Source organism: Megalobrama amblycephala, linkage group LG12, assembly GCF_018812025.1.
Source record: "Megalobrama amblycephala isolate DHTTF-2021 linkage group LG12, ASM1881202v1, whole genome shotgun sequence".
In the NCBI taxonomy this organism is placed as follows: Eukaryota; Metazoa; Chordata; class Actinopteri; order Cypriniformes; family Xenocyprididae; genus Megalobrama; species Megalobrama amblycephala.
In genome coordinates this window covers 26,476,388-26,482,387 of record NC_063055.1, presented here as the reverse complement: position 1 = coordinate 26,482,387, position 6,000 = coordinate 26,476,388, and the positions used below count along the sequence as shown (strand labels likewise).

The 6,000-nt window shown below is 34.5% G+C and overlaps 1 long non-coding RNA gene across 1 annotated transcript in view; it reads left to right on the top strand.

The window, feature by feature from the left end:
* LOC125280652 overlaps positions 1–6,000 on the top strand; it is a 57,607-nt gene that overhangs the window by 33,577 nt on the left and 18,030 nt on the right. The gene's annotated exons all lie outside the window — the stretch shown is intronic.

Genomic DNA, 6,000 nt, shown 5'->3' with positions numbered 1-6,000 from the left:
TTTTTTTGAGGTTACCATTATGCTGAAGTGTAGACCTTGTGGTTAGGCTATGGGTGGCTGCATGAAATAAATCTATGTTGTTCTCAACAAGCTTTAACTGTGCTAAAGCCAGTGATGAGAAGTTCTTTACCTGATCATTACTTGCATGCTATAAATGTTACTTAGCATATGAAAAAGTGATATTTTAGTTTAGTTTTTATAGAAATATAAATAAATTAGTTTGAGGGCCAGCACATAATTTACACAGTCTACATATGGTCATCAGCTTTATTCCTCTCAATGGTCATGAAACACGTATGGCTGTGTACAACAGCTATTCACAACCTAAGCACAAGCGCACATCTTCACCATGATGGTAACAAAATTTTTTTATATATATACGCTACAAACTCTTTTAAATGTTCAAAATAACTAAACATTAAACACTTAAACACTAACAGGTCTTTCCATTTCCTTAAAAGTGCAGAAAACTTGAGCAACACTGCACGAGGGCACCAGTCTGAATTGCAATAGCACTGGTTGGATCAACAAGAATGAATTATGTTCAGGAAACATTCACAGAATATGTCAATGAAACTGGTGTGATCTCATTAATTACCATGAATTTTACTCATCAGTACAATTAACCTATCTTAAGTTCAAATAAATCAGTTCAACTGTGTGGAAATAGGTGTCATAATTGAATTAAGTTAGACCAACAAGTTATTTTTTTGAGTGTGGATCATGTCAGTTATTATCGCTCCATTTGCCGTTTTTCGCTATTGTCCTTGCTTGCTTACCCAGTCTGATGATTCAGCTGTGCACAGCTTCAGACGTTAATACTGGCTGCCCTTGTCTAATGCTTGAACATGGGCTGGCATATGCAAATATTGGGGTCATACATATTAATGATCCTGACTGTTATGTAACAGTCGGTGTCATGTTGAGATTCGCCTGTTCTTCGGAGGTCTTTTAAACAAATGAGATTTATATAAGGAGGAAACAATGGAGTTTGAGACTCACTGTATGTCATTTCCATGTACTGAACTCTTGTTATTTAACTATGCCAAGATAAATTCAATTTTTAATTCTAGGGCATCTTTAACAAATTATGATGCTTTGTTAACAACTTAATAACAGTATAGTTCTCACTTTAGATTAGGTCATGGAAAATGGGACATTGACATTAATTAAGTGCTTTAAACCAACCTTTATTAGACATTAATTGCATTCATAGGCAGTGTTCCTTAAAATGTTTACAAATACATTAAACACACTTAAACTTAAACACCTAAACTTACGAACTATTAATAAGCAGTAAATTAGGGGTTTATTAATATTGAGGGAAAAGTCACAGTTAATAGTTTATATTATATGCTATTAATAGTTTATATTATAACGCTATTATATAGCGTTCCCTATACTAAAGTGTTACCAATCTATCACCTACCTGTAATCCTAATGCATTTTAACAATGTGATCTTATGAGTATTTGTATGTAATTCATATTGACACCATTTTATTTATTTATTTATTTATTTATAGTGATTATGTTTAGCTTTGGGTATAGGCGTAATGTAGTTGTAACCATTTTAATGAACTCAATAATAATGCAATTAATGTCCAATAAAGGTCAGTTTAAAGCACTTAATTAATGTAATTTTCCCATTTTCCAGGACCTAATCTAAAGTGAGAACTATTTACGGTTAATATACTGCTAATAAAGCATTAACTCTTTACATATGAGCTAATTAAACAATAACACTTTGTTAATTACAGTAACAATGAATGAAGAACTCACTATTTGTATAATACTCTATTAATGTATTAACTACAGTTTATAAACTATTAATTAACTTATTGTTTGCAAATGATTTGTAAATACTTTATTACACTATACTTATAAACTGTTACCAAAAAAGAAGGGGAAAAAAAGTTAATAATTTTATACAGCAAGGATGCATTCAATTAAAAGGACAGTAAAGATTTTTAAATATGTACAAACATCTATTTCAAATAAATGCTGTTCTTTTCAACTTTCTATTCATCAAATATCATAAAAAGCAGCACAAGTGTTTTCAACATTCATAATAATAAGAAATGTTTCTTGAGCTTTTAGAATGATTTCTGAAGGATCATGTCACACTCAAGACTGAAGAAATGATGCTGAAAATTCAGCTTTGCAGTCACAGGAATGAATTATATTTTTAAAGCATGTTCAAATAGAAAACAGTTATCTTAAATTGTAATAATATTTCACAATGATACTGTTTTTACTCTATTTTGATCAAATAAATGCAGACTTATTACTGACCCCAAACTTTTGAATTGGCAAACCGTATGGCAAAGCAAACATTCCTTTTTTGTTTCTTTTTTTTTTTTTTTTTTGTCCAACCAACAACTGAAAATACAGAGGAATAGAGAGAGATACATAGAAAAGTAAACACTGTGAACACTAACCTTTGTCCATCCCTTTTAGCTGCACTAACTGAGGTCTGTCCCAGTGTTAGTGAGGTTGTGGAAGGTAAAATGTGAGGGCTCAGTCCAGGACCTGAGAGAAAGCAGATTATGGTCACTCCTATAGCCATGGAAGATGAAAAGTGAACTGAAGTGATGAAATAGACATAAAATGTAAACATCCATGTGTTTCTTAATTTCTATGGGTTGTATGGATATCACTGTTTAATTTTTAATTTTATAGTGATCTACAGTGTCCAAGTTATGTATATTTCCTAGTCAAAGTAGAAATTAAAATTCATTAATGAATGTTCTTAAAGGGATAGTTCACCCAAAAATGAAAATTCTGTCATCATTTACTCACCCTTCCAAAGGTTCCAAACCTGTATGAATTTACTGCCAAATACAAAAAAAGATATTTTGAAGAATGTTGGTAAGCAAACAGTTGATGGACCTCATTGACTTCCATATATGGGGGAAAAATACTAAGGATGTCAATGAGGCTGTTTGGTTACTGACATTCTTCAAAATATCTACTTTTGTGTTCAGCAGAAGAAAGAAATTCATACAGGTTTGGAACAACTCGAGGTTGAGTAAATGATGACAGAATTTTCATTTTTGGGTGAACTATCACTTTAATATAAACTTTATTTCTTTATTTTAACAAAATTATGATATTACATTATCCACCAAACCACCTTTCTTTAAGACATAACTAGAAGGAAGAAGAGGTTAATTCAACAAAATGGCAATTGCATTTAATATATGTGTGATATGCAAAATATTATTTAATCATGATATTTTCTTATGTCTGACTGCAGCAAATGAATAGATGGAACTGATAACCATGTAGTCTCAGTTCATTTATTCTTCAAAGGAATGGTATGTCAATTTTATAATAAACATTTGACACATTATTTATCTGACAGTACTAAGTGACAGGCAAGGAAAAACACAGATTTTATGAGAAAATGGAAGATACAGATACACAAACATAAGCAAATCCAAAATAATATTTGTCCTGATAGTAGCCTTTGTCCCAGTACTCAAGAATCCGAGCACACCAACAGCCCAAAACACAACAGCTCCACCATTTCAGCGTTGCTCATTATTGTACCCTTTTTTCTTCTCTCACCCTTTTCTTTCAATAAACTTATTCTCATCCATCCTCTAGGGTTTTAAATCTATCTCCATCCCCCTCTCTTTCTTTCCCTCTCTGTCGTTTTCTTCCTCTCAGCTGCCCAAACAACAAGGCCCGAAAAAGATTGCAGTTCATTTCAAAGCGCAGTGGATGGAGGCCTCATTTACGCGCTTCTGGCAACTCAATCAGGCCAGCCAGCCCTGATGAGTGAGTGACTAGTTTCAGACTGCCAGTCAATATGTGTCTGCCGTGATAGAATGTCGGCATCTTCACCTCTCTCTCCTTCTCTATCTCTCCTTTTTCCCCTTGTCTAATCAATGTTATCAAAATGGAGGAAAAGGAAAAACATTGAGACACACAATAACTATATCTCACTCTCACACCAACAAGAGAATCACATTAACCTGATCCAGAGTGTGAGTTATACTTGTGAAGAAAATGATGATGATGATGATTCTGTCTTGCTGTCTAGTTTTATAACTTGAAAAATTATATTTTGACCCAATTAGATGTCCATAGTTATAGGCAGAGATGGGGAGTATTTTAATTAAATGTATTTAAATTACTTTTGAGTATTTTGTAATTTGTATTTTCCTTAACAAAGAAAAAATCAATTGTAATTAAATACTTTGAGAGAAAGTATTTTGTATTTAAAATACTAAAAATACATTCAAATATGTTATTTTATTCTCGCATACAATAACTTTCATTAACAGGCTTAAAGGAACACTCCACTTTTTTTGAAAATAGGCTCATTTTCCAACTTCCATAGAGTTAAACAGTTGAGTTTTACCGGTTTCAAATCCATTCAGCTGATCTCCAGGTCTGGCGGTACCACTTTTAGCATAGCTTAGCATAGTTCATTGAATCTGATTAGACCGTTAGCATCTCGCTCAAAAATGACCAAAGAGTTTCAATATTTTTCCTATTTAAAACTTGACTCTTCTGTAGTTACATTGTATACTAAGACCGACGGAAAATGAAAAGTTACGATGAGAGACGCTGCGTAATATCATTGCGCCTGCTGGTACAGTCGGTCTTAGTACACGATGTAACTATAGAAAAGCCAAGTTTTAAATAGGAAAAATATTAATTTTTGAGCGAGATGCTAACGGTCTAATCAGATTCAATGAATTATGCTAAGCTATGCTAAAAGTGGTACCTCCAGACCCGGAGATCGGCTGAATGGATTCGAAAATGGTAAAACTCAACTGTTTAACTCTAGGGGAGTTGGAAAATGAGCCTATTTTTCAAAAGTTAGTGAACTTGGCGCTTGAAAAGAAAATTTTCAACTTCTGTCGTGAGCAACGCAAGTGAAGTGACGCAACAGAACCCACAATTCAGTTTGACAACGCATTACATCATCCATTCAAAGTACAAACCCGATTCCAAAAAAGTTGGGACACTGTACAAATTTTGAATAAAAACATAATGCAATGATGTGGAAGTTTCAGATTTCAATATTTTATTCAGAATACAACATAGATGACATATCAAATGTTTAAACTGAGAAAATGTATCATTTTAAGGGAAAAATAAGTTGATTTTAAATTTCATGGCATCAACATATCTCAAAAAAGTTGGGACAAGGCCATGTTTACCACTGTGTGGCATCCCCTCTTCTTTTTATAACAGTCTGCAAACATCTGGGGACTGAGGAGACAAGTTGCTCAAGTTTAGGAATAGGAATGTTGTCCCATGCTTGTCTAATACAGGCTTCTAGTTGCTCAACTGTCTTAGGTCTTCTTTGTCGCATCTTCCTCTTTATGATGCGCCAAATGTTTTCAATGGGTGAAAGATCTGGACTGCAGGCTGGCCATTTCAGTACCTGTATCCTTCTTCTACGCAGCCATGATGTTGTAATTGATGCAGTATGTGGTCTGGCATTGTCATGTTGGAAAATGCAAGGTCTTCCCTGAAAGAGACGACGTCTGGATGGGAGCATATGTTGTTCTAGAACTTGGATATACCTTTCAACATTGATGGTGCCTTTCCAGATGTGTAAGCTGCCCATGCCACACGCACTCATGCAACCCCATACCATCAGAGATGCAGGCTTCTGAACTGAGCGCTGATAACAACTTGGGTTGTCCTTGCCCTCTTTAGACCGGATGACATGGCGTCCTGGTTTTCTAAAAAGAACTTTAAATTTTGATTCGTCTGACCACAGAACAGTTTTCCACTTTGCCACAGTCCATTTTAAATGAGCCTTGGCCCAGAGAAAACGCCTGAACTTTTGGATCATGTTTAGATATGGCTTCTTTTTTGACCTATAGAGTTTTAGCCGGCAACGGCGAATGGCACGGTGGATTGTGTTCACCAACAATGTTTTCTGGAAGTATTCCTGAGTCCATGTTGTGATTTCCATTACAGTAGCATTCCTGTATGTGATGCAGTGCCGTCTAAGGGCCCGAAGATCACGG